General features: G+C 39.5%; 1 protein-coding gene across 3 annotated transcripts in view; it reads left to right on the top strand.

Annotated features, from left to right (window-relative positions):
* Positions 1-13,461, top strand: part of Nubpl (NUBP iron-sulfur cluster assembly factor, mitochondrial) — a 206,279-nt gene that overhangs the window by 78,158 nt on the left and 114,660 nt on the right. The gene's annotated exons all lie outside the window — the stretch shown is intronic.

Here is a 13,461-nt window from a genome sequence, read left to right as displayed (position 1 = left end):
AGCCGATGGAAGAATTGTTAGAATTTGCAGCCAGCACTGAGATATCTGACTGACAAAGAAATCTACTTGATAGTTGGAATGTGTAGTGACCGTGGCACTGAGACCGAATTTCACTGACTTAATCTTCCCGCTGCGAATGAGCGTGACAATCTGTTGTTTTATTTTAAATTGTTTTCTGAGTCTTTTGTAGGAAGAGCAAGTCTGTTTAGGTTTATGGTTAATCTCATGGTGGTCAGTAATGAATTATAGGGACCGTGTAGAAATTCTTCAGATGTGGATGAATGTATATAGAGCCAGGATGGTTCCTGTGATTTAAATTCCATCACAACAGTTGTGATCATTATTATTTTTACTGTATATGGTTCTGTGGTTGTTTTTTTTAGTACAGATTCTTTCAACTTCATTCCTAACGAAAGATATCACATATGATTGCATAATCTCAGTTTACCAGGTGGGCTATATTTCATTTATAGTTTGCTTAGAATAAACTACCTTTTCTTGGTACATGAGAGGTTGTAATTGTGTTTTAGGTAAATATTGAATCTGTCGTGCCGGTTTCCGGTTACCCCTTATTTGTTCACAGTCTGCAGTGGTTCTGGCATCACACTATGGGTTGCCCACTATGGGATGTCCAAATGATGAATGTTTCTGGCTTTATTGTTGGATGGTTGTGTGACTGATGGAATAGGCCATGATCTCTGCGACTCTTTGTCTTTGTAACACTTGTGCTAGTGAAGTTTTGGAAGTGTTCTCTTTGATCACTGGACCAGAGTCCTCCTACTGTTCACATTGTTAAGCCTTTGGCTGTATTTCCTCCTGTTTCCACCTGGGTCCTGTTGGTTAGTGTAGTTATGTGACCCACATACCCCTCCTCCCCAGTTCCTCTGTGCCTGTGACCTCTGTTTGTCCGCGCCCAGCCTTTCTGTTCTTTATTGCTGAGCACTGTCAGAAAATAGAGAATAATTGTGTTAATTGCCTGCATTGCGCAAATTGGATCTCCAAAGTTAGTCACCATCTGAACACTTCAGTCAGCTGATTTTACTCATTCGCAACATTTGGCAAAAGCTCAGTTTGGAAATCTTTTACAAATTTGGGCGAAAGAAACAAGTTGAACAATGTGTGAAATTTGGTCACTGGAATCCTTTATTACCTTTTAAGGCAGGCTACAACCTGTGACAGTGTCTTCTTCATCTCTAATGTTAATTATTTGTTCACTTTTCTCTTTTATTTTCTATTGTTCATAGTCTATGCTTCAAAGAACCAACATTTGGCTTTTAAAATATTCCGTGTTCTGTGTCTCTTAACTACTTCATTGCTTCCTGGTTTTCCATAGTTTTCCCTGCTTTTCATCATGGTGGGCTTAATTTGATGTTGTTTTTCTACCTCCTGAAGGTAGAATCTTAGATCTCTGGGCTTTAATGACTTATCATTTTCAAAGTTGGTATTTGTTTATTTATTGACCTTTTGTGTATAGATGTGAAGCTGTATGAATTTATGGGCACTGTGTATGTACAGGAGTCCATAGAGGCCAGAAGAGGGTGTCAGATGCCCTGGACCTGGAGTTACAGGTGCTTGTGAGCCAGCATGTGAGTGAAGGGACTCAAGCCCAGGTCCTCTGCAGGAGCAGTCAGCACACAGCCCTCTCTGCAGCTCCTGGGAGAGTTCTTCTTAAAATAGAAGCAGTTAGCCGGGCGGCGGTGGCGCACACCTTTAATCCCAGCAGAGTCAGGTGGATTTGAGTTCGAGGCCAGCCTGGTCTACAGAGCAAGATCCAGGACAGGCACCAAAACTACACAGAGAAACCCTGTCTTGAAAAAACAATAAACCAACCAACCAAACAAACAAATGAATAAATAATAAAAATAAAATAGAAGCAGTTAAGGATGTACTGTTATCAACAGATTTTGCTTTGAATCTCATAAATTCTCATTTTCTGTAGGTTTTCACTGTTATTCAGTTCAAATTAATTTCTAATATCCTTTTATTTATGGATATATGTAGTATGATCAATTTCTAAACATTGCTGAATTTTCCTAAGAGCTTAATCATAATTGTTTCTAGTGAAATTTCTTTTGGGTAAATTTCCTTCATAATACTTTAACAGGTTTGTGAGACATTTTGTGGATCTGTGTATGTCCATCTTTGTCAATACTCTGTGTGCCTTGGCTAGTTACGATGTACTTTATAGTTATTGTGGCTAATGTTCTCTATTTTTCTTTTTTTTTTTTTTTTTTTTTTTTTGGTTTTTCGAGACAGGGTTTCTCTGTGTAGTTTTGCGCCTTTCCTGGAGCTCACTTGGTAGCCCAGGCTGGCCTCGAACTCACAGCGATTCGCCTGGCTCTGCCTCCCGAGTGCTGGGATTAAAGGCGTGCGCCACCACCGCCCGGCTCTATTTTTCATTTAGATTAGGTTTATTGACAGTGTTGTTCAAATCTCTTATGTCTTTATTGATTCTGTTTGCTCTGTCATTCTATAACTTGGTAACTAAAAGGAGATTAAGATTTGCTTTATATATTTGAAATTTTTTTAGATATACATGTTTAGAATTGTTATACCTTCCTTGTGAACTGACCCTTTTATTGTTATGAATTGGTCCTCCATGTCTCTGGCGAACTTATTTTGAGATCTGCCTGGTGCTCACACAGCCACAGGAGGAGAATGTACATATGTCTCGATGGTTAATATTGACTGCCAAGACAGGATCTAGACTCACAGAAGAGACGGGCTTCTGAGCATGTCCATGAGGCCCTGCATAGATGAGCTGATTGAGGCAGGAATACCCACACTAAATGTGGGCAGTATCATAAAAAGGGCTGGGTGCCCAGACTGAATGAGAAGGGGAGAGGGAGCTGAGCACAAACATTGATTTTCTTTTTTTTTCCTGCTTCCCGACTGTGGTTTCAATGTTGCTAGCCGCTTAAAGCTCTAGCAGCCATGACTTCTGCAGCACAGTGAGCTGGACCCTAGAAGCAGACACCAAAATAACCCTTCTTCCCGTACGCTGCGTGTGTCAGGTGCCTTGTTGTTTCAACTGATGCACAGTTTTCACGTAATTAAGAAAATTCTCTTCCTTTTTATTCGACTTCTCAAATCCCAGGCCTGGTAGATGTCAAGCAAGCTCACTAAGCCACACCCTCAGACCCTCGGCTCATTAAACATCAATTTTGTTATATTTATATATATTTAAAGTGGGTCAGGGGACATCTAGCTGTGTCTTGTTGTTTTACCCAGTTTAATAATTTTTGCCTTTTAATTGGATGCTGAATTTATACATGGTGTAATTGTTGCTATGATTGAGTTTAAGTCTTCTATTTTGATTCTTCCCATATTTGCCACATGTATTTTTTCCAAATTAATTTTATATTCTTGTATTCTTTTGGATAAATGAAATAATTTTCTATATTCATTTAAATTCTCTTCAGTTTTACCTCCTGGTATTATTATATCACTGCCTTAGGGTTTATCATATGTTTCCTTAGGTTTTCAAAGTCTTCAAGTTAATATTTTAAAAATTCCATTTAAATTATTTTCAGGTTTAATGGTTAGTATTCTTCTCTAGCCACTTTCGGGGTTATATTTTATTAACTTATCACAGTTTCTTCAAGTAATGTCAGTACAGCTGAGTGTGGAGGCAGGAAGATCCGTTGTTTACAGTTGTCTTTGCTACAGAACATGTCTGAGGCCAGCTCCTGAGACAGAAGACAAGAGAAATGAGCAGACAAACAGCCCTGAACTGTGGAATATAAAGTTAAGGTCTTCGCAACAATATAGCTCAGTTTGCCATTTACTGTACTTCACATATTGTGATATATTTTTAATGTAATACAAGAATATTATAAAACACTGCTATGTAATATACTTAGTTGTGTTTTAAATTAAGAATACAATCTTTTATGTCCATTCCAAGATTGTTTTTTTACTTCAGTAATTTTTACTTGTTTAGGTCTGAGTTTTATTCAGTGTCGCTTTTCTTTACACTAGGAATTTTCTTTTGTATTTGGCTGTGCTGTTTATCTACTGGTGATATCTTTTCTCATGGCTCATTTATAGGGAATGCATTTTTTTCTCTATATTTTCACTGTATGTAGAATTCTGATGTGACACTATTTTCTCAAGGTCTTAAGAGATGTTCTGTTAGTTTCTGGCCCTGGTCTTTTGTGAGGAGAAATCTTCCATAGTTTCTCTAATGTTATCATGTAAGCACTGTATTCTTAGGCAGCTTTTGGAATTTCCTTTTAACTTTTTTATAATTTATCTTTAACTCTTTATTCTTACCTGTCCCATAACTACTGACATCCTAGATTTAAGTCCACAGAGCAGTAGCTGGGGACATGGACTCTGGCCTCATCTGCATATTTTATGGTTGTTTAACTCCTCTGAACTTTGTTCTCTTCATGTGTAACATGGGCTTAGTGTTAGCTGCTTCACCGTGAAGATTATGTGATTAAATGTGTAATATACTCAGAAAACACAGCATCATATAAATGCTATTACTTATTTTATCAATCACGTTTTAACAATGTTAAAACGTGAAAACTTTCTTTTCACGTTTTAACATTTCTCATGTTGATGGCCTTTTGGGATTGCTTCATCCCTGGAACAAAGTCAGGTTCTTTCTAAGTGGTTCTGTGTTGTGTCCCCAGTACTTGGGGACAGTTTGAACCTGAGGCAACTTTCACTAAATTTTCTTTCAAGTTCCTGGGATGACTCTGGTTGTATGAATTCAGAGTGGAAAGATGCAATGCCTACTTGTGGTTCATCTTAATAAGAAGATGCCAAGATCCCATTTCCTTCTACCAAGGCAAAGGTTGATAGATGTATGTTTTTCTAATTTTTTTTTTTTTTAAATCTGAACATAACTGAAATTATGTCACTCTGAAGGCCTGCAGCCTACAAGGACAAGCCTATCGCCGGAGCCAGGATGAGAAGGAGCAGGACAGGAAGTCAAAAGGGGAAGATGCAGTCGGTTAATGAGAGAATCTAGGAAGCTAAGTTCTGTTTTCTGCAAGACACATAGTCAGGAGGAATTCAGCGCCGAGGTAAAAGTGACAGGATCAAATAATCGAGACCCTCCCGTGATGTGGAACGGTGTGAGAAGTGGCAGGTAAATTAGTTGTGTTCACAGAAGTAAGAGCATTAGAACCCCGAGGCAATTTAAAACATGTGTAGAGTTAAACAGAATTTGGAAGTGGGGCTGTGTGAGGAAGGTCAGGTCTACTACACCGAGTAAAGAGTGAAGGAGCCAAGGCACCACACAGTAGAGCGGGAGCAGCTTGCCAGAGAAACTGGGGCGCTCAGCTAAGTGTGAGTACTACCCATGCATGGGATAATTTAGGACATGTCCTTCCTTAAAAAAATACCTGATACTTAAACTTGATGGAGTTTTCTGTAGTTTTCCTTCTAAATCTGGCAGCCTTAGTAGGAGTGATTCCGTTAGTAAGGGAACAATGAAAGAGGTTGGGGGAGCTGGCGTGCTGTGTCAGCATGGCAGAGTCCCCTGAGAACAAATTCCAAGTTGCACCAAGGACTGAATGCAGCCAGGAGTCACTGCGATGTCCTGAGCACCAATGGGAGGTGGGAGGAATTCCAATCGGGTGGAGCCCTGCCAGCCTCGTCCTAACTCAGCGAGGGAGGGTTTGCCAGCCACTTTGACCAACTTACACTAACTTCTGAAGGATACCTTAATCTCCAGATACAGAAGTGGTAGGATTGAAAGTCTCTCGGTTTCCACTTGCCGGTTTCTAGTACCGTATCTGTATAGTTTCACCGTATCTTCTCGGAACCTCATCAGTCAAAAGGAAGGAAGAAGATGGGTGAACCAGTACCGTGTGTGTTTGGGAGTGTATCTGTGACACATTGCAGAACAGCATGTCGGGATATAAAAAGAGAAGTAGAAAACCAGGCAGATAAATGCTGGAATGTCATTTCAGCACAGAATTTATCACTGTGTGTTTCTTTTTATTCTTTCTGTATTTGAAATAATGTGGTTTTGTTTTCTGTTTTGATCTTAATCATTAAAGGCAGAAACATCTAATGTGTTTCACTCTATGAATAACTACTGGTGTTTAATTTCTCTGTTAATATTTTCAAGGAAGTTTTTTTACTTAGAATCTTTGAGTTTGGAAATGTAGGATATTAGAAAAATAATTTCAGTCATTAGAGAAAGAGGCTGAGAAGGGAAAACTTCAAAGGCTGGTGGGTGGGGACCCCCGCTGCGGCGCAGCACAGACTCAGAGCCCCGGGATTTTGGCAGCAGCTCTGGAGGCTTTAGTTCAATCTCTAGTATCCCAAATGTGGAGCAGATGCCAGTTCCCTTCTCCAGGGCTCTGATAATGGCATGTAATGAGCGGCTGTTTCCTAGCAACAAGAGAAGCGGTTCACTTTGGCTGATCCGGCAGTAAGAATGAGACATTTCCCCTTGATAGTTGGTGTTAGTGATTTCCCTGACAATGGAATTTCACTTTTGAATAAGGAATGTTCTCAGCCCTGGGTTCCTAAAGAATCTTGCCCTTGAGTTGGGCTAAACTCTGCTTAATCCTGTATAAAATGAAAAAAGAAAATGTTTGAACTCCCCTGAGTACCTCTCATGGGAAGAGCCAAAGGAGGCCGATACATAGTTTTTCACACAGCAAGTGATTATACAAGGAGCTCTAATAGGGGTGTTTTTCTCAGTGTTTAATAGGATAATTAACAACCGAGTTCCTTTCTGTATTTAATGTTTGCAACAATAGAAGTTTATTAGGTAATGACTAATATGTTGTGGAAATAAATACAAATAAAATTTTATTACCAATACTATTTCAGTATGAAGTCTATATAGCAGAAGCATGTATTATCCAGTTGATGCAAACTGCTTTCTATATCCGATTCATTATTATACCCATAGATTACAGGCAGGCACCTATTAGAGTTCAGCCTAAGGTTAGTAGTTGTAAACATTTGCATTTAACTGAGCCAGATTCTAAAAGTCTTCCTATTGGACAGTAGTAGTAACTGTGGGACTCTCCTAGGATATATGGAGGCGAAAAACCATCGCAGCATATGACTTTCTTTGTTGTCCTTCAGTCAGCCACTTTGTAAGGAAATTACCCACTTGTCTCCTTTTGATATATAAGTAATACAAAACAGTTTGTTATACCATAAGTTTCAAAGGTTCTTAGACAACTAGGCAAAGAGATACAATATTAAATGATATTTCTAAGATAATTAAGTTGGCTGTATGTGAGTACAGGAGAATGTATTGCCTTGCTGGGGCAGGTTCTCTGAGGATGATTCGCTGGCTCGTGAAGTCACGGGTGCCATCTTGATCAGTCTGGGGCGTCTGCCATGTTCGCTCCTCCTTGTGCTTTTGCGTCATCGGGTATTCTGAATATTTAGAAGGAACTTCGTGGGTCTCTGTGAAGCAGTAAGTATCAAGATACTACAGGCCCCCCTCTCCCAGCTGAGCTGTGGAAGTGACCGACATGGTATGGCACCCAGAGACACCTGGAGTGTGCCCAGTAACTCACAGGTGTCCTCAGTGACACTGGTTAGAGTGAGTGAAAGTTCAGGAGTCACAACTAGCCGGATAGCACTACTGTCTATTCTGGCAGAACAATAGCTCTTTAGGTAGAAAAGAAAAAAAGAGACTGAGGAGGGGAGAAGCTTCAAAGGTCAACTTGGTGTAATGGGTGTGGGCGAGGAAGCAGAAGATCCACAAAAACATGTCTTCATGTATGTCATATGCCATTTAACACATAGGTGATGATTTTCAAATAAAAGCATAAAAAAAGAAGAATTAAGAATACTGATTCAGTTGGACAGAGAATAGTCTTTCAGCACTTAAAACTGGCACTTTAAAGAATAAGATCTTAAAAAAGTGAAGCATGGCTTCTAGATAGACTAGCTCAATTACTCCTATTAGATTTATTTGAAAACATAATCTAAGGCTAAAGAGTCAATTGTGCTGAGCCTGGTTTTGAGTTTCTCTTTCCATTTTGAAAGTATAGATTAGATTAAGACTCTAGAAATGGATTATGACTAAAGCCATTCTTTAGGGTCTTGTTTGTTTTGAGACAGGGTCTTGTGATGCGGCTCTGGCTATCTTAGAACTCACTATAGACCAGGCTGGCCTTGAACTCACAGAGATCTGCTGATTATCACTGCCTCCTGAGTGCTGGGATTGAAGACGTGCGCCACCACACTCAGCTTCTTTGAGATATTTTTAAAAGGCAGCCTTACCAGTAAGAAGCCAGTTTGATGAATCTTTCCTCCGATACCACTCATTCATTTATTAACCAAGTATTTATTTTGCTAACACCAGATAATTCCTGTTGTGCTTTTAATATATCCTAAGATTTTGTCATCCTCAGCAGTTGACATTTGATGTTCACTTACTACGTTTTTTGGGGTGTTGGGTAGATGCCGAGGTTGGAAGATTACACACGACACAGTTATAGACATCCCAGTTGTGAAGTGGAACTTTTAGTTACAAACCTGTTTTGACTTGTGACTGTGACATTTACGTAGACTGGGAGTTTGATGACTTTCACACACTGTTGGACCATGTTTCATTTAAGGCACTCAAGGTTGGAACTTAGAGAACAAGCTGTCATAGTGTTGACCACCCCGGCTGGTAGGATTGCTGTAGGAGAACAGCTGTTGTACTCTTATTTAGAATCCATGTCAGAGAAGAAGAAACCCTGTGGTCAGCTTCCGAAGAACAAGTTGTCAAAGGAGTTAGAAGCAGCCTATAAATATTAATTGCTATTATTTCTTCCTCCGAAAATGCCTTTTCTCCTGTTAATTATTGGAGAAGACACATGAGCGCCTTCAAATCACCACGATGATGGCTTATATATGAAGTTTTGAATTCTGTACTGCAATGTTTTGCATGTTGCTATAACAGATTCTAGGATGACAAGCTACTGCAGTGCAGTTTTTTAGGCTGGCACCAACTGTTTACAAGTCATTTGTGCCAAATCGCTTTACCGTTAGAGTAGATCTGCCATTCCGTCACCAATCTACATCTGTCCTCTGGCCCCTTCCAGGCAGGGTAGAGACCACTTTACCTAGTAAAACTGACACTTGAGATGGGTAATTTTTACCAAGGAAGCAGTGGAAACAAAGCGAAGCAATCAGATGTGATAAAGGGAGCGGCCCTGGCTCTGGGCGGTCATTCTGATCACCAGGCGCTGCTGCTCTGGGTCACCACTTGGCCTCACATCAGTCCCACCTTGGGCTCCTTTCCTCTTCTTGGCCATGATGTTTTCCGTAGGCTTTAGGTCTCTCGAGAGGCACATCTTGTACTAGAACTAACATGTCACCTGTTTCCCACTTGGTACGTCAGTAGCTGTTTCTTCACACTGACTTCTGTGGCGATGTTGACTGCCTTACCTAGTCTTTGGCTGCAGAGCTTCTTACCGCCATATTGTGTTTCTTTCCCTGGGGCTTTCCCATAATCTCCCAGCCCAAAGAATAACTTGCTTGTCTTGGGTAATATTGCAGTGGCAAACACGTTCTGAGCCGTTGGCAGGCCTTCCCAGCCTGTGAGCTCAGGGTGTGCTTTCCCACCGTTGGCACAAGAGTTTCCTTACCCAAGTACAGGAGACTAGAGCAAGACAAAGACTGTGCTCTCCTACCAGGCCTGCATGTAGAGACAGAACAACAAAACAGGGAAATCAAAGTTAACCGTTGTGGCTTCAACCCTGCAAACCTTTCCCATTCCCTTCTTGTCTATGCACCAGAGCCAAGTAATGACACAGAAGTCATGGACAGGCACTTCATGTTAATGGTAGGTTGTAACTGCAGCTCTAATGTGAGTGGGTAGCATACCTGTTTTTTTTCTTTTTTCTTGAGAAATGATAAAAATGACTGCTGTGGATATCGCTCTGTATAAATAAAATGCTGATTGGCCAGTAGCCAGGTAGGAAGTATGGGTGGGACAAGCAAAGAAGAGAATTCTGGGAACAGGAAGGCTGAGTCAGGAGACGCCAGCCTGCCATCCAGGGAGCAGCATGTAAAGGCAACAGGTAAAGCCATGGAATACGTGGCGACATATAGATGAACAGAAATGGGCTGAGTTTAAGTACAAGAGCTAGTCAGTGGTAGGCCTGAGCTAATGGCTGAGCAGTTTAATTAATATAAACTTCTGAGTGATTATTTTATAAGTGGTTGCGAGGTCCATGGGGCTGGGCAGGACTGGAGAAAACTTCAGCTACAAATGGCAGTCTCTCATTTAATGATGTTCAGTAGTTAGAATGAGTGTAAAGCATAGCATTGTTAGGAACTGTGCCACACAGTGGAATATGCTGATCAAAAGAGAGTGGAAGGAGTAGTCATAATTTATTAGCAGCAGAAGCCAGGAGGGCTAAAATAATTTCCCTTTGAGATGAATCAATTTAAAAAAGAGACTAGCTGTCAAACCTTTATAATAGTCCATTTCTCCCTTGGGTATGTCCAGAAGAATTCCTCACTTTTCCAGTCAATTCTTTCCTTAGTACAGATGTTGAATAACTTGGAATTGTTTGAGCTGAGTCTGTGGAGGAGTAATTATACCTTGTCTGCTGCAGTGGTAATGAAGAAGCCTCATGAAGGTCATGTAAGATCACTTGCTGATCCTCAGGAAAGTGTCTCAGAGCTGTGGTTTCTGGTGGACAGGCAATGGCTTACCTTGTCTCTAGGTGCATATGAGGGATCAGAGTCAGATGTCTCAAGCCTGCTGGAGTTGCTCAAACTGCATGGAGGCTTGAACAGATCCCACCAAGGCCCTGAGGAGTTATGACTATTGGGAATGTAATAGGGCTGGAAATGCTTTTTTTTTTACTTAGGCAGATACACTGATTTCCATGTTTAGTATTTCTGAAATTAGAGTGAGTTTTATAATCAGTAACATCATGGCCTTGTCTCAGTATCGCTTAATTTTCTTTTAATTTTAGCTATTTTTTCTTTCTGGATGCTGCATAAGATAGTGGTATATTTTAAGCCCATGGTTTTTAGCTATAATGAGATACAACATCTATTTCTGGTGATTTTTTTGAATGCTGATAGACATATACTTTGATCTTTATCACTTGTTGTAGTTCGGTTTCTGTTGCTTGGAGAGCTTGGGGAAGGAATGATTTATTTGTCTTAGTCTGTCACATCACAATCCATCATCAAGGGAATCCAGGGCAGGAGGTCAAGCCAGGAACCTGGAGGCAGGAACTGAAGTAGCGACCATGGAGAAAGGCTGCTAACTGGCTTGCTCCCTCCGGATTGCCCAGCATACTTTACTTCTTCCTTTCCAATTTGTATTTCCTTGATCTCCTCCAGTTGTCTTATTTCTCTAGCTAAAACTTCAAGTACTATATTGAGTGGACAGCCTTGTCGTGTCTTGATTTTAGTGGAATTGCTTTGAGTTTTTCTCCATTTAAGTTGATGTTGGCTATAGGCTCGCTGTAAATTGCCTTTATTATGTTGGGGTATGTCTCTTGTATCTCTAATCTCTCCAGGACTTTTATCATAAAGGAGTGCTGGATTTTGTCAAAGGCCTTTTCTATACCATTGAGATGATCATGTGAGTTTTTTTTTTAAGTTTGTTTTCTATGATGGATTACAATTATTCATTTTCATATATGGCACCATCCCTGCATCTCTGGGATGAAGCCTACTTGACCATGGTGGATGATCTTTTTGATGTGTTCTTGGATTGAGTTTTCAAGTAATTTATTGAGTATTTTTGCATCTGTGTTCATTAAAGAAATTAGTCTGTAATTCTCTTTCTTTGTTGAGTCTGTGTGTGATTTGGATATCAGGATAACTGTGGCCTCATAAAATGAACTCGGTGATGTTCCTTTTGTTTCTATTTTATTGGAATAATTTGAGGAGTATTGGTGTTAACTCTTCTTTGAGAGTGTGATAGAATTCTATGCTAAATTTGTCTGGCCCTGTGCTTTTTTTGGTTAGGAGATTTTTAATGATTGATTCTATTTCACTAGGGGTTGTAGGTCTGCTTAAATTGGTTATCTGATCTTCATTTAACTTTGGTAAGTGGTACCTAGTGAGAAAATTATCCATTTCCTTTAGATTTTCCAATTTGGTGGAGTATAGATTTTTAAAGTTTGTTCTTATGATTCTCTGGATTTCTTTAGTGTTTGTTGTTATGCTACCCCTTTCATTTCTATTTTGTGAATTTGGATATTCTCTATTCACCTTTTAGTTAATTTGGATAAGTGCCAATCTTATTAAGTTTCTCAAAGAACCAACTCTCTGATTTATTGATTTTTTTTGTCTTTTTGTTTGTTCATGTCTGTTGTATTTTTATGTATTTATTTATTTTCACTTTTTGAGACAGGGTTTCTCTGTATAGCTTTGCGCCTTTCCTGGATCTCGCTCTGTAGACCAGGCTGGCCTCAAACTCACAAAGATCCACCTGGCTCTGCCTCCCGAGTGCTGGGATTAAAGGCATGCGCCACCACCGCCTGGTCATTTCTATTTTATTGATATTATGCCTGAGCTTTTTTATTTCTTGCCATCTACTCTATTTGGGTGTGATCTCTTCTTTTTATTCTAGAGCTTTCAATTATGTTGTTAAGTTGCTAGTGTGTTTTTATATAGGCATTTAGTTCTTTGAACTTGCCCCCGAGAACCTCCTTCATTGTGTCCCATAAACTTGAGAATTTTATGTATTCATTTTCATTTACTTCTAGAAAGTCCTTAATTTCTTTCTTGCCCAGTTTTTCATTTAGTAGTGAGTTGTTCAGTGTCCATGAGTTTGTAAGCTTTCTGTTGTTGCTCTCCAGTTTTAGCCCATGGGTCAGATAGCATGCAAGGTGTTATTTCAGCTTTCTTTCCGTTATTATTTCTTTATGTTGAGACTTGCTTTGTGTATGTCCCATGCCACCAATGTTATTTTCTGCCTTACCACGTACTCAAAGGCAGCCAGATAGATTATTTTTTCCTAAAACAAATTCTCCTGTTGTCAGTAATTTGAAAGACTGCCACTATTACTTTTTAAGGACAATCTTCTTTACTGTTTTACACATTCCTTCAATTAGTTAAAATTTGGGAATATTGCTATAAATAGAAAAGTTATGAAACCTGGGCCCCAAAGATCCTTTTGCCTGCTGTCAACCTTCTCTTACTGATTCAAAACACTGTTACTGTTGTGTGATTATTCACTGTTGAAAGTAATAACTATATATTATATAACTTCCATTTTTAAGTGTTTGGTGGTTATTTTACATAATATTGTTGGTGTTTATAACAAAATAAATGGCAAATGGACATTTTGAAATCTTTTTTTCTCTGTTGTGTGCTTGTGTGTTTATGTCCTCCCTGTGTGGCCATGTAAACCAATGTTAGGTCTTTATAGTCAATGTATTGGTAGAGTCAAAGTCTCGAGTGCTACTTGGTTGTAGAAATTATCAATTAAACAGACTGAGTTAATGTATTATCCCTAGATAATTCTATACTGCTAAAAGTATCCGCTCTTTAAGAAGT

The sequence above is a fragment of the Peromyscus maniculatus genome, chromosome 14, assembly GCF_049852395.1.
Source record: "Peromyscus maniculatus bairdii isolate BWxNUB_F1_BW_parent chromosome 14, HU_Pman_BW_mat_3.1, whole genome shotgun sequence".
Taxonomy (NCBI): Eukaryota; Metazoa; Chordata; class Mammalia; order Rodentia; family Cricetidae; genus Peromyscus; species Peromyscus maniculatus.
This window is presented reverse-complemented; position numbering and strand designations above follow the sequence as displayed.